Source organism: Lepus europaeus, chromosome 9 (assembly GCF_033115175.1).
Source record: "Lepus europaeus isolate LE1 chromosome 9, mLepTim1.pri, whole genome shotgun sequence".
Classification (NCBI taxonomy): domain Eukaryota; kingdom Metazoa; phylum Chordata; class Mammalia; order Lagomorpha; family Leporidae; genus Lepus; species Lepus europaeus.
Window position 1 is genome coordinate 61,724,832 of NC_084835.1, and position 26,345 is coordinate 61,751,176.

General features: G+C 43.5%; 1 protein-coding gene across 3 annotated transcripts in view; it reads right to left on the bottom strand.

The window, feature by feature from the left end:
- Nucleotides 1–26,345, bottom strand: part of ARHGAP28 (Rho GTPase activating protein 28) — a 203,331-nt gene that overhangs the window by 119,186 nt on the left and 57,800 nt on the right. Inside the window, exons 1-2 of one of the 3 annotated variants that reach the window (XM_062201381.1) lie at nucleotides 15,574–15,649; nucleotides 12,875–12,982 (exon numbers count right to left, since the gene is read on the bottom strand). The exons of 1 other annotated variant lie outside the window; for it this stretch is intronic. The gene's annotated coding sequence lies outside the window, so the exon portion shown is untranslated. Of the gene's footprint in view, nucleotides 1–12,874; nucleotides 12,983–15,573; nucleotides 15,655–26,345 lie in introns of those variants that run through there. One more of the 3 variants, XM_062201380.1, reaches the window with a different exon arrangement.

Sequence of the window (26,345 nt, forward strand, 5' to 3'; positions counted from 1 at the left end):
GCTGGTGCAGCTCCTCCTGGTGGGACTGGCCAATCCCCAGCCTCCTCTGTCATTCCAAGGATGCTCTCCTCATTTCCCTCTTACATCCTGAAGGTCAAGAAGCCACTCCTAAAAAGTAACAACTCCTCTAGTGTTTTTGAAGTCAGGCAAAAGCATAAATCAAAAGTCAATGGAACTGCTAATCAGAGAGGGAAAAAAACAATGGAGTAGAACAATATTTGCTAGTCTTTTATGAAACTGAGTATATGAGGAAAATCAAGGGAGGTTAGGAGAGAGGAAAGATTACATTCATGAGTTGTGCTGCAGCAAGCATAGAATAACCTGGCAGCTACTTTAGATGTGATTTTCTCTGCATCTATATTACAACAGCTTAAGACTAGAATCTCACACCATACGCATTCTGTCAGCGAAATACTGCTGATCTGTAACTGGGAAAACAGTTTAACAGTGCTTGTTATCTAACATTTTTTATTTTTATGGCTAAAATGAATAAAGCATTAATTTTATTACCTTACAGAATTTATGACATATAATCTCTCCCTCCCCCTTCATATCCATTGTGTGAATGACCTAAAGCCTTTGGCAAGCAAGCCAGGACATTTCCATATGAGCGAATGAATCCGAGTGGAGAAGTTTCCACTCCCATTGTGCATTTTCTAATGCCCTTCTGTGACCTTTAATCTGCACGGGTCTCTTTGATTAACCTTCCTGGGTTCCTTAAAGGAGCAAGTCTAAATCAAATGCTCAGCGTCCTGGAAGCCCGTACACATTGGTACTGATGAAAGCAAGCAGTAGACTATAACCGAGAGTCTTTTCAATGTCATTGCCATTGAAGTCTATTTACAGTTTCAAATGTGTGGGCCATGGGAAGAACCATCTAAACAGTTTCCTGAAGGTGTTCAGCAACTCTTCAGTTCTCTTCTACTCAAAAAGTATCCTCTGGAGCCCCAAATTTAATTATCTTCTTCAATATTATCTCTATCACAGCAAATCTGTCCATTCCCTTTTGGCTGTGGGAAGCTAGAGTGGATAAGAAGGGGGAAGTACATGAAATGAAACAGGCGTGTATATAAGAAGACCATCTACGGACTGAATACCTAGTTCAAAGCAACTCTAGAGGAGTAATGCTCCCCCTTTCTCCTTATTCCAAGCGTAAGAAGACCTTATCTTCTACAGGGTCTTCTACATCCAATCCTGAATCACAGCCATGGTGACCCTTGTGCATGCACAGTATTTCAGGGTGTCGTGTTTATTATGTCTCAAAAATATTCTAATTCTATAGAAACGGAGGCCCCAAACATCAAATAACTCATCTAAAGTCACATGATGTAAACTGGAAGGGACAGGCAGAGTTAGTGAGAGAGAGAGAGACAGAGAGAAAGGTCTTCCTTTGGTTGGTTCACCCCCCAAATGGCCACTACGGCCAGCGGGCTACGCCGATCCGAAGCCAGGAGCCAGGTGCTTCCTCCTGGTCTCCCATGCGGGTGCAGGGCCCAAGCACTTGGGCCCTCCTCCACTGCACTCCTGGGCCACAGCAGAGAGCTGGACTGGAAGAGGAGCAACCAGGACAGAATCTGGCGCCCCAACCGGGACTAGAACCGGGAGTGACGGCGCCGCAGGCAGAGGATTAGCCTAGTGAGCCGAGGCACCGGCCGGAACAAGGTGTTTCTTTCAGGGTCTTCGTTAAGTTCCACTTAATGTGAAAAAAACAAACAAACAAACAAACAAACAAAAAACCACAAGTTTGAGCCAGGTACATGTAAGCATCAGGCTGGAAGCAGCCGTAGGGGACACATTTCATTTGTAAGTGGGCTGGGAACTGGCTAGGCGAGAGCCATTGCTACGGGGAACTGCGACATTCACGTGTCTGATGAGTTCACCTAAGAACCACAAATCAGAGGCAAGAGGGACTGCAGCGAATTATGCAGACCCAGTGGAAAAGCCCCATCACCTGAGTGAGGAGAGACACCTGGTGTCACAGCAGTCACTATTACTACACCATTATGTTATTTCCCCCAGTTCTTGCTTAGTCAGAACTCTGAAGACTGAGGATCCGGGAGGGGCATTCGACAGTGTGGCCCCCTGCTTCTCCTGTGGACTGTGTCCTTCCAGGGGCAGTGTTTCGGAATGCCGTGGGAGACATTTTTGCACGTTGCAATGACGCAATGACTCACATGTAATCAGCAAGGCCAGGAATGCTAGGAGTCCTATGACGCAGGGGACAGTCCTGCACAAGAATGAATTACCCTGTGTCACACATAACTTTCAAATCTCTGAAGGACATGCAACATAGGTGAAACACCTTTTCACAGTTATTTGAACCTAGAGTTTGATTCAGTCCTATATACAAAAATGTAGCATTTTTGAAAATAATTATTTATTGGAGGGACAGAGACAGACAGAGAGAGCTCTCATCCGCTGATTCATTCCCCAAATGCCCGAAGTGGCCGAGGCCAGGGTCTGAGTCAGGAGGCAGGAATTCAATCTAGGTTTCCCAGGTGGGTGGCAAGAATCTAATTACTTGAGACATCACTGCTACCTTGTAGGGTCTGCTTTCGTGAGGAGCTGGAGTCAGGAGTAGGGGTCAGAACTGAACCCAGGCATTTCAATGTGATATGTGGGCCTTCTAACTACTTACCTAAATGCCTGCTCCAAAGCAGTTTTTTAAAAAGATTTATTTATTCATATGAAAGTCAGAGTTACACAGAGAGAGGAGAGGCAGAGAGAGAGAGAGAGAGAGAGAGAGAGAGAGAGAGAGAGAGACAGAGACAGATCTTCTATCCGATAGTTCACTCTCCAATTGGCTGCAATGGATGGAGCTGCGCCAATCTGAAGCCAGGAGCCAGGAGCTTCTTCTGGGTCTCCCACGAAGGTGCAGGGGCCCAAGGACTTGGGCCATCCTGTACTGCTCTCCCAGGCCACAGCAGAGAGCCAGATTGGAAGTGGAGCAGCCGGGACTAGAACCAGTGCCCATATGGGATGTTGGCACTTCAGGCCAGGGCATTAACCCACTGCACCACAGCGCAGGCACTCCAAAGCATTTTTTAATATGCAGAATTTTCCAGCAAAGCAATCATAATGTAAATTGAGGGAAAACTGCGTCTTTGTTTTGTCTGAACATTCAGCACTGTGGAAATTTAAATCATCTACAGCAATGTAGTAATGCAGTTCATGTAAGCCTGTCTCCGATGATAGCTTCCCCATAGTTGGTAATTTTACACAAAACAACTGTCTGACTCCCTCAGTATGTCACCCACCTGGTTTTTCATGACCTTATGTTTTCACAAAATGTTTGCTATAAAAAACAGACTTTCCTTTTTTTTTTTTTTTTTTCTTTACAGGAGGGTATTTCAAAAGTTCATAGAAAAGTGGAAGTCCATGAATTTATTTCTTGAAAAAAAGTAGAAATTCATGCATATTTTAACATAAATTGTTGAACATCTCTCGTATGTGTGGATTTCAAAAATTTTTCGCACCAAAACATAACATCATGTTTTTGCAAAGGTAGATGATATTATCCATAAATTTCATTTTGGGGTGGGTAAAAGAGAGCAATATATCTGACAGGGATAAGAACCAAGGCTGTAGCCCATTTATTCCTTCATTTCAGAAAATCTCTCATTCCTGGCTTCCCGCCTGGTTTTCCTGTTCGTTCTATTTCACTGACTCACCAAGCACCCAACCCTGAACAACAGCAGCGTTCCTTGGAGGTCCACCCTGAATTCTTACCAACTTCCCTCGCCCATCCACATCTATGACTTTGACTAACACTTATCTGCTGAACTGCTCTCACATCTGCACCTTGAGTTTTCGACTTCTTTTATTGGCTACACAACACATTTTCACTTGCCCACTATACACAACTTGCATTTTCTACAAGTGCAGTACTTCAAATGCAACCACAGAAAACGTGACTCATCTGTGAAAATCTGCTTCTCCTGCATTCTGTTTTTCTCAGTTAATGACCATACCATATACCCCATCTTTCAAATTATAAAACTGGAATTGTTTTCAGTCTCCTAAAGCAAGTGCTCACCAAACCCAATCAAACTGTTCTATGTCCTGAACATTTCTAAAACCTAAAGCAGAGGGTTTTCATTTTTATTAAAAAGCAAAACAATGGTATTAAATTCTTAATGTTAAGTGTGACCTAACTAAGTCTGTAGGGTTTTTTTTGACAGGCAGAGTTAGACAGTGAGAGAGAGACAGAGAGAAAGGTCTTCCTTCCATTGGTTCATCCCGCAAATGGCCGCCATGGCCGGCACGCTGCGCCGATCCAAAGTCGGGAGCCAGGTGCCAGGTGCTTCCTCCTGGTCTCCCATGCGGGTGCAGGGCCTAAGCACTTGGGCCATCCTCCACTGCCTTCCCGAGCCACAGCAGAGAGCTGGACTGGAACAGGAGCAACCGGGACAGAATCCAGTGCCCCAACCGGGACTAGAACCCAGGGTGCCAGTGCCGCAGGTGGAGGATTAGCCAAGTGAGCCACGGCTCTGGCCTAATTCTGTAGTTTTTAGAAACATTTAAAGATTTATTTCAAAGGCAGAGTGACACACACACATACACACACACACAGAATCTTCCATCCTCTGATTCACTCTCCAAATGGCCACAACAGCTAGAGTTGGGCCAGGCCCAAGCCTAGACCCTTGAACCTCATTCTGGTCTCCCACTGGAGATATTTGGGCCATAATCTGCTACTTTCCCAGGCACATTAGCAGGGAGTTGGATGGGATTGGGAGCAGCTGGGAATTGAACTGGTGCTCATACGGGATGCTGGCATTGCAGGCAGCAAATTAACCTCCTGTGCTACAACACAACCTCCTAACTCACTAATTCTGCTTAAGGTATCTAGCCCAAGACAATGATAACTATAGACAATTTTATACACAAAAATGTAAAATACAAGGTTACTTATGAAAATTTAGAAACTACTAATTAAGGGAATGATCTGGTATTTCTATCATGCATCTATAGAAACATTATTTTGGGGGCTGGCACTGTGACATAATGGATAAAGCCACAGCCTGTGGCACTGGGGTCCCATATGAGTGCTGGTTTGAATCTCAGCTGTTCCACTTCTGACCCAGCTCCCTGCTAATGCATCTGGGAAAGCAGTAGAAGATGGCCCAAATGCTTGGGCCCCTGCACCCACGTGGGAGACCCTGAGAAAGCTCCTGGTTCCTGACTTTGGACTGGCCCAGCTCCTGTCATTGCAGCCATTGGGGAATGAATCAGCAGATGGAAGATTCTCTCTCTCTCTCTCTCTCTGTAATTCTGCCCTTCAAATAAACAAATCTTTTTTAAAAAAAGAAACATGACTTTGACATCATTACGTTAATAGATGTCTATTATAATAAGAAACGCTTTTCATTATGTCAAATGAAAATTAAGTATCTAAAATTTTCTTAAGTAAATAAAATATACAAGAAAAACTGATTGTAATGAATTGGTAATGACAGTTATTGCAAGTAAAAGCATTACAGGTAATTGGTACTTTCCTCATTATTTTTCTATTCTCTTCCAGATTTCTCACAGTGATAATGCTTTTCCTCTAATTTCTTTTCAAGTCCTGGCAACAGCACCTGGACTCCAGTTCAGTTGTTTACTTGTCACCACAGCCTCCTAGTGCTGTTTCTTCCTGTATCTTTTCCCTTCAGACCATCCCCGTGCTGCCATGACATTAGTCTTCTCAAAGTGTATATCTGTTCATGGAGTTCACCTTCCACTGGCTCCAACTATGCAAAGCCAAGGCTCCAACTCCTAAGCATGTTATGAAAAGATCTGACACCTTCTCTCCTAAGCCAGAGTCCTAGTCTCGTCGTAGACAACTCCTCATCAACAAAGCAACCTCTACACCCTGCTTGAACCAGTCCTGAACTGTGGCAGCTCCTACAATGCCTCTTCTCCCCTGTACTGCAAGGCCAGGTAACATCACGATGGGCAACGACTCCATTCAAATGTCATTGTCTCTGTGAGGCTTTTGCTGATGGTTAGGAGCCCCTGGTACCACCTTCCAAACTGTGTTGTGACGACTCTGGCTTCACTTATCTGTTGGTATAAGAGAAGCAGCCCCAGGAAGTCCTTTCTATGAGCTAATACTGTCTCTTGTCATCTGTGGGTCCTGAGCCGCTGATAAAGTGTATGACAAACAACAGGCGTTCTGGGAAACTTAGAAGGTGTCGAACAAATGACCCAATCCATAGACATAACCAAAAGCTGCAGGAAGAAAATCAATAAGCACCTCGGATACACAGCTGCCCAGAGACTGGAAAAAACTGAGACCAGACAAGACAGAAGGCAGCATGAGCTAGAGTGAGCTGAAGGGAGCAGAATTCAAATTATTTAAAGACGAACGATGGTGGGCTCTGCGGGGATTGATATCTTCAGATTGGTACAAGAGTTAAACTTTCACATCAAGAAACTTTTGTGGAGCCGGCACTGTGGCACAGCAGCTTAAAGCCCCCGTCTGCAGCAGCAGCATCCCTTATGGGCACCAGTTCCAGTCCCAGCTGTTCCACTTCCGATCCAGCTCTCTGCTATGGCCTGGGAAAGCAGTAGACGATGGCCCAAGTCCTTGGGTCCCTGCCCCAATGTGGGAGACCCGGAAGAAGCTTCCGGCTCCTGGCTTCGGATCTGCGTAGCTCTAGCCATTGCAGCCATAGGGGGAGTGAACTAGCGAATGGAAGACCTCTCTCTCTCTCTCTCTCCCCCTCACTCTCTCTGCCTCTGCCTCTCTGTAACTCTGCCTTTCAAATAAATAAATAAATCTTAAAAAAAAAAAGATTTGTGTTCATGTATTTAAAACATTGAGGTCTCTCAAGCTGGTGCCTGACACTTCTAATAAAGAATTGTTGCTTTTGTAAAAACTATGTTTTTGAGTAGTAAAACAAAATATCCAGAGCAAGGGCTATGGGGAGCCCGGCCACCCAACTATATTCAAGGTGCCATCACTTCAGTGGCATATCACAGTGTTTCAAGTCACATCCCGGATAAACTAAATAAGAATTTCAGGGCATGAGGCTTGGCTCTAAGTATTCCTCCCACTGTTAAAAGCTATTAATCCCCATTTGTAGACCACATCCCTTGGAAGACATATCTTAATGATCTTTGTATTCAGAATCTCATGCCAACAAAATGAAGGCATCTAGGATAAAGGAAAAGGAAATAACAACGATGTAGCTTAAAGAATTTTCACTCAAGGGGATGCCAATTTTCTTTAGTTGATTTTGTCCCTACCCTCAAATTACGTTCCCACACTAAATTCACTACTTAATAACTGATTACATTGGAACATTTCAATATGCTGAAGCCAAAAGAAAAATGCTGAAGAATTAAAATTAAAAAAAATTTTTTCCATGATAAGGAACTGAACTTTAAATGCAAAATCTGTTATTTTAGGGATTTTTCCCCATAACAGATAACTTTAACTGCAACTGCTAATGTATTAACAGCCATAGCATATAACCTTAATAGCCCTGAATGGCAATTCAAAGCAGTAGGGAGAATTTGTCCAAATTCTTTAAATAAAATTTCAATTGGTACAATCTTAAGTCATTTGAAGGTATTCAACTCCTGTCAATAACAAGGATTCTGAAATAATGGTTTCAAAGAATGAAGTGGCCACTGCACCACCAGAAGGCAACCTGGTGGGTGTGTGGTGGGAAGGTCACATAAGGTGGTGGTGGAGACACGGGGCTGGAAGACAAATTGGGAGGTGGACTGGGTTCTGCTTCTCCCTTCCTGGGGGTTTCTTTTCTTCATTGGGTTCTCGAACTTTTATCTTTATTGTCACCAACTTATCCTGACCCAAGTATACACTTAACCCTTCTAGAATCTGGCATAGTTAGGCAAATTTTTTTTTCATTTTTCTTTAAGTATATATGACAAGATAATTTTTTAAAAAAAAAATCTGTGTTAAAAAAAAGGAAGAAAGGCGGGGGAAAGCAAATGAAATGAGAAACCACGGAAAATTTCTAATATATAAGCTCACAACTCAACAGCAATGTTCACTTCAGATGTATAAAATTAACAACTCCAGACATCATTATCTTTTAATATTTTTTTAATTTGAGGAGCACAAAGACTGACATAGGGGAAGAGAGAAAGAGAGAGAGGGAGAGAGGGAGGGAGGGATACAGAGAAGGAAGGAGGGGGAGAGAGAGAGATGAGCAGAACTGGTTCACTTCCCAAATGCCTGCAATGGCTGGGGCTGGTCAGCTGAAGACAAGAGCCTAGAACTCAACTCAGGCCTCCCACATGGGTGGCACAGATCCAACTACCTGAGCCATCACCTGCTCCCTCTCAGAGTATGTAAGCATTAGCAGGAAATTAGAACCAGGAACAGAGCTGCGACTTAAACCCCAGCACTTAAGATGTGGCCACCCTAAGCAGCATCTTAATCACAAGGACAAACACCCACCCCTGGAAATCACATCGTGGTCACTCAGTATCAAAACACTGTGCTGCTCAACTGACTTCCTCCCTACACTTAATGAGAAGCATCTCCCTCCCACAGGCTCCTTCCAATAGAACTTCCTTGTTCCAGGGCTGGCGCTGTGGGGTAGTGAGTAAAGCTGCCCTTGCGGTGCTGCTATCCCATATGAGCATTGGTTCAAGTCCTGGTTGTTACACTTCTGATCCAGCTCTCTGCTGTGGCCTGGAAAAGCAGTAGAAGATGGCCCAAGTCCTTGGGAGCCTGCACCCACGTGGGAGACCTGGAAGAAGCTCCTGGCTCCTGGCTTTAGATCTGCCAAGTTTCAGCCATTGCAACCATTTGAGGAGTGAATCAGCAGATGGAACTCTCTCTCTCTCTCTCTCTCTCTCTCTGCCTCTCTGTGGCTCTTCCTTTCAAATAAATAAATAAATAAATCTTTAAAAAAAAAACCACTTCCTTGTTTCAAATACTGCACATCTCCTTGAGGAATTTTCCTAATGTTTAACTTCAATCCATAGGAAGAAATATAATTTATATCTAAACCCAGTACACACATATATCACATAGGCAACAAATACAAATTCATGATACAGGGTGAGCATTTGAACCAGCAGTTAAAATGCCCAGATCCTATATCAGAGTACAAGTGTTCAATACTTGTCTCCAGTTCCTGACTCCAGATTCCTGCTAACACAGATCATGGGAGTCAGTGGGGATGGCCAAGTACTCAAGTATTTGAGCTCCTGTAGGAAACTTGGATTTAGTTCCTGGCTCTCAGCTTCAGCTTTGGCCTAACTCAACTCAGGCTGTTGTGGACATTTAGGGAGTGAACTAGTAAATGGGAGCTTTCTCCCCCCCAACCCTGTGTGTGTGTGTGTGTGTGTCTTGCTCTGTCTCTGTCTCTCTCAAAAACAAAACTTTTAACATCCACAGTACAGTCTCATTATGTATGATGCACTATATCATATTTCCTCTTCTATACCATTTTTTTCTTCAAATGCTGATCATGACCAACTAAATCAACTTCTACTGAGTAGTATTAGTCATTGGAAAACTAAGTAATGGCTTAAAATTTCCATGTCAGTCTAGTGCCCATGGCTACTTGGAAGCTCATTTATACATCATAAGCACAGTAACACCCTTTCTTAGTTTCTCAGCTCTACCCACTTCTTTGGAATTCTCAGAGCCTGCTGGTTGGTTGAGTCCTGTTCCGTACAATAAGGATTACAACACACTAGGATGTAACTATAACAGGGCTATATCCAAGGGAATCCACTCCCGTAAGTACACATGGAAGTTATGTAAGCCCCAGCTGCTTACAAACAGAGGGAGCAGAGCGGTGGAATCTACATGTGCTGGTAGAAGGTAGGAGAGGAACAGAGACAGAGAGCTGGAGGTAGAAAGGAAGTTCAAGAATTCAGAATGATGGCGATAACTCCTGCACTGAGTTCTAGCGTCAGGTAGGGGTGGGAAAGAATTAGGCTTTAAGCAATACACCTGGACTTCTTGAATGAATGGATGGATGGTTAAACCACTATTCACAGCCTGAGGACAACATTTCTTTTTAAAAAGTCACACAGATAAGAAAAAGTGTTCCTCTGTTTTCACTTGAGTCATTTGGAATCTGTGTTATTTCATTTATGTGAATTACGCAGGGAAGTGAGTGGGAGTGTTATTTACAGGTAATAAAAGATGGGGCCCAATTAGGAGCTCCTGTGACAACATTCAGAAAGAGGGGTTTAGACTCTTTAAGAAGCACCTGAATTAATTCCAAGAACAGCTTATGAGGTGATCATTCTTTTTTTTTTTCCACTATGAATTTCCTTTTGGGAAAAAAAAATCAACCTCTTTATTCCTCTGTGCTTGCTTAGCTGCCCATTGGCATTTGCTGCTTGGCTGCTGCCTTCATACGCACAACTCTCACTGCATGAATTTTTGGCCTTCCCTGAGAGGAAGGCTGCTGTTTGTCAAATATGACATTAGAACTATGCTTGCAGACAGGGGATTATGATTAGATAACTCTACAAAAGATTTTCAAATGAAACTAAACTTAGAAAACAGACTGTTCAGAGGATTTGACAGAAGGACATCCCAACACTCACCAAGCATTGTAATTGTAATTTAGACAACTTGGCCTTGATCCCTGACACAGTATATACCTCCTGCTGGATTGACTATGAATATGTCTTTATACAGTTGAGGGCAGGGATATACCTTTATTTATTTATTTTTATTGCCTTATCGCCATTCTATTTTTTGTATCCCCAACAACTAACCCAGTGCCTGGAATTTAGAATGGATTCAATAAAGTTTGTGGAATAAACAAATAAGGAAAGAGGTAAGAGGGATGGGAACTTTGGGTAGGGAAGAAGTAGTTGCTAGCAGGGCACGAGAATCAATAGTAAGCTCAAGAGAAGTATGGGATTTCTCTAGAAATGAGAACTCAAATTTAGGAGGGAAGGCTTAAAGGTATCAAGGCTCCTGGCTTCTGACTCCCTTTACAGGGAGTTTACCTCTAGAGCATTGCCTCTTAATCTTTAAGGTGCCTGTAAAGCACATGGGAAGCTTGCTAAAATGCAGACCAACTCAAAAGGTGTAGGGCAGAATCTAAGAATGTGCATTTCTAACAAAGGTCCCAGAGTTACAATTACTGCCAGTCTAAGGTTCAGATACACCTGCAGTAGCAATGCAGCCCAGGGGTATATACACTGGGAGTTTATAATTGTAGGGACTAGATTGAGTCCTGGGAGGAAGCAGATGGGGAGGGACTCAAACAGGGTAACGTGGGAGGAGGCTATTTGGCTATTTACAAAAAGTGAAGAGGTACTACCAGAACTATAGAACTTTGGAGCTCAAACAGGAGCAGAGTGGCAGGATCATGGGAAGAGCTGTGATCTTGGGTAGAAGGGGAGGGGAACGGAGAACAGACATCCCAGTCTTATTCTCTTCTTCCCTTTCTGCTCTCCTCCTGTGCCTCCCAGTAGCCACACTCAGCTGGGATCTGAAGAGGAGAGGCTCATGGACGAGCCCCCAGAGCACAGAGCAGGAGAGGAATGGGAAATGGATTGGAGGTAAAGGGAACTGTTCAATAGAGAGACTTCAACTAACTTAGCAATGTATAATTTCCTGTGGTTAAAATAAATGCCCTTAAAACAGAGATCTGGACTTGGGAGCTCGATGAACAAAGACTTCAAGGACAGGCAAGTGTTTAGCCTGGCAGTTAAGACCCAGACTGCATGGGTTCAACTCCCAGTCCAGCTCCTGACTCCAGCTTCCTACTAGTACAGACCCTGAGAGGCACGGGTGATAGATCAAATAATTGGGTTTCTGCCCATGAGGAAGACCTGGAGTGAGTTCCTGGCTCCTGGCTTAGGCCTCCCTGCCTGTTGTGGGTATTTGGGGTAATAAACCACTGGATGAAAGTTCTCTCTCTCTCATTCTCTGTTTGCTTCTCAGAAAAAAAAAAATGTTTTTAAAAGACTACAATGAGTCTGGCATGGTAAGTAGGGGCAGCTTTACAGATCACAGAGCAACAAGCTAAAAGCCTGAGGCAAAGGCACACCGAAGCCCAGGGAAGCCATTTTCAAAGCCTGGCTCAGGAGGGAAAGAACAGAGTGACCTCTGCTGGATTGCTTGGGAAACAGGACTGGCCTTCCGGGCTGGGGCATCCAGAGGTCACTCTCATCTCAGGGAACCTTTGCCTGAAATCCTCCAACCCCTTTTTGGATTTTCAATGCAATGTAACTGGCAGATTTTCAATATTTGGGAAAAAAGCTGACCCAAGGAAAATAAAAAAATAGTAAACACCATGAGTAAATAGTAAACACCATGAATATCATTCACAGAGTATACATAATATACAAATATATATCATACGCGTATACCTATATAACATACACACACAGTCAACCCTCAGTATTCACCAGGGATTGGTTCCATAACCTCCATGGCTATAAAAAAATCACGATGTGCAAGTCCTTTATGTAAAATTGTGTGTTATTTGCATATAACTTGGTTTAATTATCTCTAGTTTACCTCTAATGCTGTAGGAATAGTTGTTATATGGCACAGTTTAGGGAACAATGACAGTAAGACAAGTCTGCACACGTTCAGTACAGATACAATTTTAAAAATGTTTTCAATCCAAGTTTGGTCAAATCCACAAATACTGAAGCTGCAAGGATGGACAGAGGGGGGTATATACATCAAAGAATTCATCACGAGTGCTCTAATCAGGGCTTTTAGGCAAACATTAAACAACAGAAAGATCAGCAGCATCATGTCTGGGTTTTCAGCATGTTGGGAACAGCGAATGTTCTCACTCCTGCACCCCACAATGCAGCGTTGCGTCCCCACTCCTGAGGAAGGTGCCGGAGCCCTCCTCAGTAACAGCGCTAAGCACAGGGCCAGAATCACAAGGAAGGGAGAAGCACACTGCACCTTGACTGGTGAGTCAGAGCTGGTGCTGCAGACAGGGTAATAGAGAAGATGTTGACAGATGTGTCCTCTCGTCACCACCTCCTCCAGCAGTCCAGCCTTCTCTCTGCCCTACTCCAAGAGATAGGAGGTGGTCAGTTCACCATCTGCCCCAGGGAGAGTTGACAGCACAGGAAAAAAAAAAAACAAAACCAGAAAAACAAAAACAGCAAAACAAAGATACCGCATTCTTGGCTCTAGTTCAAATGAGAGTCAAAGAAGTTTTGAAAAGAGATATGAACTGGCAAAACAAGTTTTTTTCACCACCCCACTCCAAACTCCAGAGAAAAGAAAAACTGGGAGAGCAAGCAGAGGCCCTGCGCTTTTCCCAACCCCGTAAAAAAGCCACCACATTAGGGTGGGAGTTGGGGTTCCGCAGGCTTTCCCTCAAAGTTCAAGGGGACCTGGGAGGACACTTGCTTCCTGCCTCCCTTCCTCCAGGATTAAGGGAGGCAGCTCAGAGACACATCCTGTGTCACAGGGGCAGGAGGGGCAGATGGGCAGATGGGCTAAGGCATGCTGGGGTCAGGAGTTCCCCGCGTTGCCTAAGGGGGTGCTGACTGTAGCTGAGAAAGAGGGGGAGGGGGACACAGAGACTGATTCTCTGAGTCAGGCACACTCCTGGCTGGGCTAAGGGTCCCCATGGGAGGAGCTGCAGAGTGGACAGTCCCTGCCAGAAACCAGGGGAGACCAAGGCTCAGCTCCTCCTAGAGAAACAGGTGGCAGCCAAGCTGGTGACCACAGCCAGCCACGTGCCCATGCCAGGAGTTCTGCATTCAATCGGACTGGGGTAGGACTCAGAAAAGTCAGGGGAAGACTGAGCCAGGATCCAGGTCCCCTGACTGCTCTACTGAGCCAGGATCCGGGTCTCCTGACTGCTCTAAGGAGGAAAAGCGTGGGAGAGGGGAGGGAAAGGAGGAAGACAAGGGGGAGAGAGTCTGAATACGCCTGAATTTTACCCAGAAGCAACTTCAAAAGCACAAAATTGGATCAAGCTGACTGGCTGTGGGCTTTGACTACATTAAGTTTTTTCTTCTGTCAGAAATGCGGGCTCAGAGTTAGAATATAAATTTGATAATCAGAAATAAGAACCTTTTATATTCAGTGACTGTGGAATTCATATGCATCACAAGACTGACTGATTTTTATTTTCGCCTTCATTGCTTAAAGTGTTAAACGTGAATATTCGGTTAAAGTCAAATTCTGGCCTTCAGCCCAGTGGACTGATGGGGCCAGCCACCTGGCCTTGACATTGATCTTATATGAGCTCTGACTTCAACCTGGGATGGCCCAGTGGGCCCAGCCCATGCAGAACACATGGCATCCTGATAGCACCTGGGCCTTATCCTTGGTCATGGACGAGGGGTGGCACGTGCAGTCCAGCCCTGCTGACCGTCGTCAGCATCACTGCCCACAAGGGGCCAGAGCCTGCTTTTTGCCACAGCCTCAGATTCCCCCTGAAGTTTCCCAACCCATTCCAGTCCAAAGCAATCAGTCTGACCTAAGCTCGGGGTTCTCAGTTCAGTGTCAGTGGCTTTTTTGTTCTCTTCCATTTACTTTTGTAGCAGAATAGTTGAATTCCTGCCTGAAGTTTGTTATAAAGAGACCTGCAGGTCAGAGTAATTTTGAAGCAATAAAAAATTGTCAGAGGCCAGCGCAGGTCTTGATAAATGGATTCTCACCGCTACTAACATATTGTACCTCATGAGGAGGACGATGGTTAACACTATACAAGAACAGGCAGACGTTCTGCTATCTGTAAGGACGGATGAGCTATTGACCGTGACCACACCCCCTAGAACGAGGGCAGACAGTGTTCCCAAGAAGACTGTTTCGGAGGTCAGGGGATTAACACACTGAAACTTTCCTTTAGAATCCTGATGAAAACAAAATGGGAAACCTGGAATATAAACAGTGTTCCTATTCAGCTTGTGGAACAATAGATGCAATGATAAAGCCTTCAGCAATCTTGTTGCACCAGAGAAAATGTGATTAATATATGCAGTTCCTGAAAATGTCTATTTTGCTGGCACCATTATTCTTATATTTCTATCATACAAATTCCACAACCCTAATCAGCAACCCAAGGATATCACTGCTTAATTTGCAGAGCTTCAGCATCTTTCTAAATACTGCAATTTGGAGAAATTGTCAAATAACACGATGCAAAATTGCTTTTTTTATTACTTGATAGGCAGAAAGACAAAGATAGAGAGCTCGCATTCACTGATTCACTCTCCAAATGCCCAATGTCTAGGGCTAGGCCAGGCCAAAACCGAGAGCTAGGAACTCAGTCCAGGTCTCCCACATGGAAGGCAGGACCCTAATTACTTGACTCATCACTGCTGCCTTCCAGGGTCTACATTAGCAAGAAGCTGGGGTCAGGTGCCAGCAGCAGGAATCGAACTCAGGGACTCTAACTAATATCTTAACGGCTAGGCAAAAATGCCTAGTGTTTAAGACTGCTTTTATTTGAGGTTACACTGTGCACCTTACATGAATACCTGAACCCAAACTAAATTTAATATTTATGGTGGCCTACAAAAGGCCAGCCTCTTACGTCTGTTTGATTCCATGTCACAGACATTAAAGGAATCGCTTCTACAACACTCAGGCAAGCCGTTTTTGTGACCTGGTCTGGAGAACAAAGGAAAAGAACATACCAGAATATCTGCAGATCACTTCAGATGTTCTGACCCTTGCTTAAGCGGCAGAGTCAGGCCAGCGCTCTGCTGACAGATGTCAAGTGGTGATTCTGTAAGAGGAAGGGAGGAATACCCTGAAAAAGTATAGTCTTTCCAATCTATTCGAATGAATTGCTGCGGGAGTTCAATACCCTCTGATCTCAGAGAACCTGTTATTCACCGTACCATCCAGCTAGGAGCTATATTATATTCAGAGAATTTAGGTTACAAACATTTCCAGAGATTGCAGCACCCACAAAGGTATTTCAGACAGAATAAAAGGAATTGACTCCGATCAAGGTGTATTAATGCTCAATAATTATAGCGAACACTCTCTACTGCCCAACACTGGCTAAAATCCTACAAATACAGGTTCTATTCTAACTATAACAATTAATGATACTAAACATATAATTGTTATAATTTATTTCAGAGATAAGGAAACACAGTTTGTCACTGCTCTGAAGTCATACTGCGAGGCAGGAGGAAGAGCTTGGATTCAAACTCAGGCAGTACGACCTCAGAGTCATAACTCTGTTCTGGAAGCCGGCACTGTAGCAGAGCAGGCTAAGCCACTGGCTGCAACACTGGGATCCCATATGAGCACCGGTCAGAGTCCTGGCTGTCCACTTCTGACCCAGATCCCTGGTAATGTACCTTAGAAAGCAGCAGAGGATGGCCCAAGTATCTGGGCCTCTGCTACCCACATGGGAGACTTGGGTGGAGTTTTAGGCTCCTGGCTTTGGCCTGGCCTAGTGCTGGCTATTGCTGCCATTTGGGGAATGAACCAGTGGGCTGGAGATGTCTCCTGCTCTGCTATCCCTCACCCTCAACCTCTGTAACTGCTTTTTAAATAAAATAAAAATAAATCTTACAAAAAAAAAAAAAAAAAACCTCTGCTCTGTGCCTTGAGTAGTATTTTCCAATAGGCTACTTGCAAAATTGTTGCTTCTCACTCAGTAGCCATTGCTAAAAAGCTGCCTAGAGCAAATAATACAAGAGTACACCAAAAATCAGTGGAAAAAGTACAATTAAGATAGGTTTATTTTGGCACAAAAAATGTTTGAAATCCATGCATAAGAAGGATCTCTCAAAAGTTCATGAAAAACACATAGTGTGAAAAAAAACTATGTGTGGGTTTTTAAAATTTTCTGCAACAAAATAAACATCTTTTAATTCTTTTTTCCATGTACTCTTTGAAGCATCCCATATAATCCATTTCTTCTGCTCATTACTGAATGAGGGCACTGCAATAGAATCAAGGAGGTCACACATTTTTTTTTTTTTTTTTTTTTTAGGATATAGGAAGCTGCCAATAAAGATACCAAGAATTTGCACAAGAATTTTGTAGCCCATAAAGGAGTTGCCAGTCAGTTCATGTGAATTCCATCATTGAAACAACTTTTTTTTTTTTTTTTTTTTGACAGGCAGAGTGGATAGTGAGAGAGAGAGACAGAGAGAAAGGTCTTCCTTTGCCGTTGGTTCACCCTCCAATGGCCACCGCGGCTGGCGTGCTGCGACCGGCGCACCGCGCTGATCCAATGGCAGGAGCCAGGTGCTTCTCCTGGTCTCCCATGGGGTGCAAGGCCCAAGCACTTGGGCCATCCTCCACTGCACTCCCGGGCCACGGCAGAGAGCTGGCCTGGAAGAAGGACAACCGGGACAGAATCCGGCGCCCTGACTAGGACTAGAACCCGGTGTGCCGGCGCCGCAAGGCGGAGGATTAGCCTAGTGAGCCACGGCGCCGGCCCGAAACAACTTATTTTAAAGCTAGAAATCTAACATGTCAACTTCATGGGAAAAAAATCCTAATCCTAAAGAAAAGCTGAAACATCTAACCAAGCAAGTGGTTTATGAATTTATACTGTACCAATCCTTAGTCAATTCATAAAACTCAAACCTTTCCTGAGTTTGTGGTGAATCTCAGAATGAAAGCAGTAGAAATCAAGAGCTACCAACTTAGCCACGGTCTACAGATACCACCGCAAAGGACAGCTAGAAATCACGCTGATGAAGGCTTGGGAAACACCTACGTCTTACCAGAGTCCCTGTGTAGCCACCGGACTGGAACTAAGCTAAGAAGGGTTGGTCATTCCTTCAAAGCTGGTGGCTTTCTTAGATTCTTTCCTTCTTCCTCTTCAATCTCTCTTTAATTTCAGCTGCCCCAGCAATGATCTTATCCATTCCCCGAGGATTTGCAAATTGCTGGCCTGATCACTCTAGAGCTCTGACTCTCAGGGGTATGAAACTGCTTTCTGTGTGTTTGTCAGCTGGAAATTCATCTTGTCCACAATTCACCCTCCGCTTAATTGTAATCACTTCATTTCCCCAACCTCAGGAATGGCATCATTACACACACTGCCATTGTCATTCTTCCTTCTTCTGTGAGCTCCACAGGGAATAAAGGTACAAACCCAGGGAGTCTCCCTCCAACACTTCTCTCAATCCATCATTCTCTATTCTTTTGCATGTCCAGTGTCCACGTTTTTGATATATCCAGGCTACTGTACTTCCCAACTGACCTCCTAATCTCTTCTCCTCCCACTTTGATGTCCTGCATGTACCATAGCAAGTTCTGTTTTTCTAAAACAAAACTTTTAGTATTAACAATCATTTGGTAAAGTCTCTCCAATCGTTGGGAGGACAGCCGAAACTCCTTATATTGTATCACAGTGTCCTGATTCGCTGCCCTTATCTTCCTAAAATTCAGCAATAATAACCTAATCATGAGGCTGCTCTATCAGAGCCCAGGAGGACAAAATAGCAATTAAGAAAGTGGGCTTTGCAGGTGAGTGCAAGTGAGCTGAATCCCAATCTACCCCTCACTGACAGAATAACTTAAGTAGCACTCTGAAATCCAATTTTCCCTTGTCTCAAAGACGAGACAATGTAAGGTTGCCATCAGACCTAAATATGATAATGTGTTGGCTCCTCCTCATCACCAGGTATACTCATATCTGCTATTTAACATAGAGAAAATTTTTCAAAGAAGAAACACTTCATACAAATATATTAAAGTTCACAAATTGCTGGGCTTGTCACTCTGAGCTCTGACTCTTAAGGATGTGAAATTGCTTTCTGTGGTTCTCAACTGAAACGCATCTTGTCCAAAATTCACCCTCCCCCTAACTATAATCACTCCCATAATTACTTATTGCTAATGTGTTTGCGTCTCCTGTCCATTAGTCGGTAGGGCTGCTTGAGTTGATTGTCAAGGAGGACAACTGAAATAGTTTTGTAGCAATTAAAAACTAACCTGTTTAGGTTCTTATCATGCCCACTTTTCTACACTGCTGACTTAGTAATTAACTGAGTACAGAACTTCCGTATAATGTACCTCCTATTATTGTTTTATTAATTATTATGTTTTATGTCTCCAAATAAGCTCCTGAGTACAGACATCTCACCTTGTCCTTCCTGACTTTCTTATACTACCTAACCAAACACAAGAATCTTGGTAGACCTTCAATAAATATTGAGGTCAGAGTCAGCTAGTGGGATACAGGTTGCTAATCCCCAAATGAATGTCAAAAGTTAAATGCATGAGTTTCTGATGCTCCTTGACAGTGATGTTTTCTCAAGGAACTAAGGATTATGCTTTATAAAAGGGGAAAAAAGGTTTTATAATTTTTGTTATGATGCAGAGAACAAAATGCGAACTAGCACAACATCATAGGTCTACAAGATACACTTAGGTTTTGACTAATGATTTAATTTCAGTGTTAATAATCACAGTTCATAACATGGAGGCCATGTTTCTCCAGCCTAGCTGCACTTCTCCATACCAGTAGATACACACAGTGGTTATAAAAATATTGACTAATATTTGGCTGTCCAGCTGACAGTAAATGAAAGAGTCTGTGAATCTGGTGACCAGTTGGAGACCATCTCACAATGCTTCATGGCAATCTTATTCTATGTAATATTCAATTTCTACAAATTTGGATGTGTTTCTTCTTGTAGCCATGCTTTGAGGATTCAAGCAATTAGGTCCATAAGTTATTCTGAATTTTTTCACTAAAATTCACAAACACGTATTGAGTGCCTATAGATATAGCTGACAATTATTAAGTAGTGGCTATGTGCCAGGTACCACTCTAAGTACTTTGCACAAACTAAGGATGCACTTGTCCATAATTAAACTATTAAGGGGTACAACTAGGATTTGCACACAGGCTGTCCATTTGCAGTCTATACTCTCAATCGTACTACACAGGCTAAAATAATTGCTAAGCGTATTACACAATACTGTTGAGAAACTCAGAGAAACAAGAAAGTACTTCCTATTAAAAGTTCAGGAAAGACCTTAGGATAAGGATGGGAGTGATCTGACTGCAGAGATGATGGTATGAGCATGACAAGCATTCCGAGAGGAAACCCTGGGTGGGCAAAGCTGCACAGCAGAAGAAGATAAGAGAATGGAGTAGAATGAATGACTCTTGACTCATATAACTGGTGACGCAGTAGAAAGCGTATGGTCATCTCTTGATATCCATGGAAGATTGGTTCCAGGACCCTACCCTCACACAAGGATACCAAAATCTACAGATGTTCAAGTCCCTTACATAAAATGACATCGCATTTGACCACAACCTACAAATATTCTTCCATATACTTTAAATCATCTGTAGATTATTTATAATACCTAGTACAATGCTATTTAAATGGTTGTTATTCTGTGTTGTTTAGAAAATAATGCCAAGAAAAAAAAGTCTGTATGTGTTCAGTATGAGCACAATTCTTTTTTTTTTTTTTTTTTTTTTTTGACAGGCAGAGTGGACAGTGAGAAGAGACAGAGAGAAAGGTCTTCCTTTTGCCCTTGGTTCACCCTCCAATGACCACCACGGCCAGCGCGCTGCGGCCGGCACACTGCGCTGATCCGATGGCAGGAGCCAGGTGCTTCTCCTGGTCTCCCATGGGGTACAGGGCCCAAGCACTTGGGCCATCCTCCACTGCACTCCCTGGCCACAGCAGAGAGCTGGCCTGGAAGAGGAGCAACCGGGGCAGAATCCAGCGCCCCGACCAGGACTAGAACCCGGTGTGCCGGCACCACAAGGCGGAGGATTAGCTTGTTGAGCCGCGGCACCGACTGAGCACAATTCTTAAAAAGTGTTCTTAACCCATGGTTGCTTGAGCCCATGGGTAGACTATAATTAAAAATAAAATACTCCAGATACAGGAGAAGACACTTTTGGGCTTTAATCAGTGGGTTGAGAAGAGCTCTTAAGTCTCCTCAATGAGGTCTCATGAGTAGAGGCATTCTTAGGGGAGATTTACTAGATTTTTGCAGGCATTTATTTTTCTGATCATTTTCCTTACTAATCTAATGGACAATTTTGAAACAAAATCCACAAGTCAAGAAATACTCAACTGGAAGGACTAGTGGATTGAAACTACCTGGGAGCCGGTGCTGTGGTGTAGTAGGTAAAGCCGCTTCCTACACTGCCAGCATCCCATATGGTTGTCGGTTCAAGACCTGGCGGCTCCACTTCTGATCCAGCTCTCTGCTGTGGCCTGGGAAAGCAGCAGAAGATGGTCCAAGTCCTTGGGCCCCTGCACCCATGTGGGAGACCCTGAGGAGGCTCCTGGCTCCTGGTTTCGGATCAGCAAAGCTCTGGCCCTTGTGGCCAATTGGGGAGTGAACCATCGGATGGAAGACCTCTCTCTCTCTCTTTCTCTCTCTCTCTCTCTCTCCTTCTCTCTGTGTATAACTCTGACTTTCAAATAAATAAGTAAATCTTAAAAAAAAAAAAAGAAACTACCATAACAGTTGTCATAGGAGTGAGCATAAACTGTAGAAACTTCAGCTGTGCATGTGTAGGATGATCACTTCCTGGTATGAGCAGAGTTCATGTGAAAAACAAGGAACTGTGGCCAACTGCAAGGTCAGTGCATATCAACAGCATAACATGGATGCCAGCAAAACAAATGAATCTTAAGTGGCATAGGAATAGAAAAGTATCATACAGAAAGGGACGATGATTGTCCCAAATCCAGCAAAACTAAAACCCAGCTCTGGGAAGAGTGTTGACAGGACTGACTTCAGTGCAATACAGTCCAAGAGAGACTACCAAGCAGCCATCCCATGTGGGAAAATGTTGATTGCACTAGAGAAATTGAGAAGGCTCTGGGGGAAGCATGATCATATTCTTCAACTATTTCAAGAATTACCTTGGGAAAGAACAAGCTGTGTGTACTCACGTAATAAAAACAGAACCAATGGCAGGATAAAATCATCAAGGGATCAACTACTACCAAAGGCCAGCTCTCTTAGCCATGGGGGAAGGGGGATATTATTGAGGTAAGAGAAACAACCTGTGGCCAATGGGGACCTCCAAGCTGGATCAGGAGACCAAAGAATGCATTGAAAAGGAATTCTGCCCTTACCGAGTCTGCAACTGTATAAATATTACAGCAAAGATACTGACACCATAGCCGTTAGGAATTTGGAGAAGAGGTCAATGTGAGGAGTGGTGAGACAGGGCTTTAAGGAGAAGGGGAGGGTGTGGAATTTGAGCTGGACTTTGACAGAAGAATCAGTTTACAAATCCAAAGCAGTCAAGCAACAGCCAAAAAGCCAGATCTTCAGTAAACAGATAGCATTGTAAGCAGATTACGGAAAAACCGCTCAGTGAATCCACTTAGGGCTTAAGAGCGTGCAATAGTTCACTGCAATGCATTCCTTCTCAAAATTGATTCCTTTCCCTTATTTTCCAACAAGTTCACCCTCTAGACACACACTTACACACACACACACGATTTACATTGTAGTAGGAAAGGGGATTAACTACCCTTTTCTCTTTCAGGAATATAATTAGAAAATGAAATAAAAAATGGACAATAATTACTATAATGAGAAGAAACAGTCTCCCAGGATTGTTTAAAGTTGCACAACTACTTCTATCACAACCTTAAGAGTTTTCTACTGCCTCTAGACTGAAAAACAGACATATCAGTTTTAGCATTCACTCAAAATTGTGAGAAAGTGCCCAGATCCCTGAAACTATCGAACTTTGATTCTCATTCTTGCCCCCACACAGCTGTATAACTTACAACCTGGGCAAGACACTTAACCTCAGTGTGCCTTGGCTTCCACATGGAGGGTTGTGTGTGTGTGTGTGAAGATCAATGAAACTCTATTTGTAACATGCATGGGCCCTGAGGGGTAGTGAACAAATGGTGCACATCTGTAAGAACATTGCATTATTGATTTGAGCTAAAAATGACTGCTCTGCCCTGTAGTGCAGACGCTGATTCTGTTTTCAAACAACAATTATGTTCTTATTTGAGAGGAAGAGAAACAAAGGGTGATTGCTCTTATCCAAATTCCTGCAATAGCTGGAGCTGGGCTGGAGCCAACGCCAGGAGCTAGGAACTCAATCCAGGTCTTCCACTTGGGGAGCAGGAACTCAGTTACTTGAGCCCTCACTGCTGCCTTCCAGGGTCTGTATCAGCAGAAGCTGGAGTAAGAGATGAAGCAGGGATTGAACTCTGATGAGACGTGGGAGGCTTAACTGGCATCTTAACCACTAGCCCAATCACCTGTTGGCAGGAAGCAGGAAGCAGAAGCTCCACTCTCGAGGCTAGCCAACAGTATGCCAGCAACCATATCTGGTCAATGGTTTCCACTTTGTTGAATTACAAAATTTGTTCAAATAAAAACTTGTATAGAAGCTGGGAATTCAAAAGGAAAAATGCAGAACATCCCTGGTTGGATCATGGACGAGGGTACAGAGGTCCTTCCACTCCCACGTGCCCCACTCACACCCTTAGAATTTTCCTGAGCCAAATGTGAAAACTCCTGTACCAAGTTTTCTATCTCAAATGCCCTATCTTGCTCCAGCATGCTATGGTTCCACTCCTACCACTACCACAAAAGCCTACAGGTTTCTATCGATGGATCTTTTGACCCCACAGGCACCTCTGTGACTTTGGACAATCCGCCACTTTTTGAGCTTACCTAATAGTGACTTTTGCTCTCTTCCAGCCTCCAGATTTGAAGGGGGCTTTGAGGGATTCAAAGTTCCTATTAATAAAGGAAACCCACAGATTCATCTAACTAAAAAAAGAGATGATGGTTTAGAGTGTTTTGTTTTTTAAAAAAGGGAGGGACTGGCATTGTGGCATGGCTGGTTAAGCCGCCACCTGTGATGCGCACATTCCGTATGAACGCTGGTTCAAATCCTGGCTGTTCCAGTTCCTATCCACTTCCTTGCTAATGTGTCTGAGAAAGCAGTCAAGGATAGCCCAAGTACTAAGGCCCCTGCCACCCACCCACGTAGGAGACCCAGATAGAGTTCCTGGCTCCTGGCTTCAGCCTGGCCCAGCCCTGGTTATTGTGGTCATTTGGGGAGTGAACAAACAGATGGAAGATTGCTCTCTCTCTCTCTGTGTCTCTCCCTCTCTCTCTCTCTGACACTATGCCTTTTTAAACAAACAAATAAATAAATAAATTTATCTTTTTTTAGACAGGAGAATAAAAAGAAGTTGCCAGGGATGGATCAAAGGATAAATCCCATAATGCTTTATCAAAATATACTAGCAGATTCATACCTACTGAATAAGTCATGGTTGACAAAGCACGAAGTGAAAGGGTAAAATATGATTTACTAAAAAAGAGTCTTCTAATGTGAACTCATCTGCGAGCCTCCATTTTAATTCTGTTTGCTACAAAGCATCCTGCGTGAAATATTCATAAAGTTATTATAGGTGCGCAGTACAAAGCCCATAGGCACTGATCAGCACTTGGGACTCTCCTGGAAGCCCCCACCATCAGCAGGCAGGACTGTGACATGGTTCCTGCCTCTGCATCTCCAAGTTATGGCAGCATTTTGGGGGATGAACTCTAGGAGTTGTGGAACAGGAAGAAAAATAGGGCAAAAAAAAAAAATCTCTAGCAACATCTATTTAATCTAGAACTTGCGGATTGTTAAACACCACTTCAATGCACAAATAACTGAAATATTATGCCTTGCAGCTGTCTTTTCCAAACAATGGGATCTGTTTGGAACTATTGTTCCAAATAGTGATTTGGGGAAAGCACCCACTTGGATTCTTGGGAATTCTGGTGGAAATATCCTTTCCACGCTGGTCCCAATTTTACCATGGGTGTTCCTAACAGAAAAAAAAGAATTAAATTTTCCAGTGCATTTAATCAAACACATCTGACCTGCGGAGGATTGCTTCTGGTGAACTTTCATAGCTAACAGCACTAGGCCTGTTTGCTTACTTACCCAAGTGTGTTTGGTAAATGAGCTTTGTAAACCTATCATTTACTCCTCACTGCAGTCCCCTAGAATGAATGTCCATCTAATCAGCACTGACACTGCCCAAACACTGCTCTCAATAGCTTTTTCTTCCCCCTCTGAAATACTCCACAGGCCTCTCTATCACTAAGAAGCAATCCCCCTTGTCTGCCTCTCTCCTTCCTTCTGGGCAGATAAGTACGGTGGGATTGTTCTTGGTGCAATCTTCCGTCTCCGAATGGTCTTCTCACAAGCTGTGCTGGCCTGAGAGAGGACTGAAAGGCTGCCACACTCCCTGTCTCCGTGCACGGCAGGGAAGGCCTTCACTGTAAGAATACTGTCCATCTGCGCTGAACTGTTTTCACCCTCTACTTTTGGACAATGTCCAGGCAGGGTCTGCAGTTTATGTCAGCAAGACTGATTGAAAACACCACCTCTGGGGCTTGAAACAGGCATGTAAGACACATTCCTGCAATCAGCTCAACTGGAGGCGGTAGGAGGCCTTCTACGAAACCTTACTTGGTCATTTCACTTATGGGAGAGGCACTGATTTCCTTTCAGTTCATCCATAGGCTATTTTGTACTTTTTTTTCTCTAAAATTTGGGCCCCATCCTTGGCTAACAGGATTGTTAGGACCATTGTCTTCAGAATCTGTTCCCTGTGAAAGCTTTTGTTTGCTTAGAGACACTAAGTGTTGTTCTGGGTTCTATCTGATCCCCCTTACCCCTACCATAAAAATAAGATCTTTTTGTTTATATTTTCAAATCTAAACATCAGTCTTATCTTGTTAAACTTGCCTTTGATTAGAACAGCCCCTACTCATTTAATCCCTTGGTTTGGCGTTTAACCAGGGTCTCAGGATAGGTCCATATAGCAAGGGGCCTATAGGAGAAGGGAGCAGTGATTTGCTTGTATTTAGAACTTCAGGCACCATCAGACAGAAACTGCACAGTGAGTAACTTAGAAACAATTATCTATATACATCACAAACCCATGATCACTTAAGAGATTTAAACAAAATCACTTTCTTTAGGAATAATCACCAAAGCATGTGGACATTATTATTTCTGCAAATGAGCACACCAAGCTAACATCACATCCTAGGCATGACACTGGAAACCCACACCCTATCATGGACTTTGGTTTTGCTTACACCTCCTGAAACAAAGGTAAAACTGGAAAAAAATAATCCTTTACCCACACCCACACACAATGCAGACAAACCATATTTCATTGAAGAAGGCTTCTGTACCACACTGTAATCCGAGAAGAAACTCAATAGGATCAAAGTAGACTTTATCTCTTGATTACAAATATACAAGTAAAACAATTTAAAGACAATAAAGAAACTATAAATACAGCTTTGCAAATAGAAAGATGATAGGACTCAAGGAAAAGAATCCATAATGCCCTAAAGCACATGATCCAAATCTAATTTAAAGGAAATTAAATTCAAATAAACACAACAGCACCTCTCCTAATACTCCTCCTTCCCCCTCCAAACA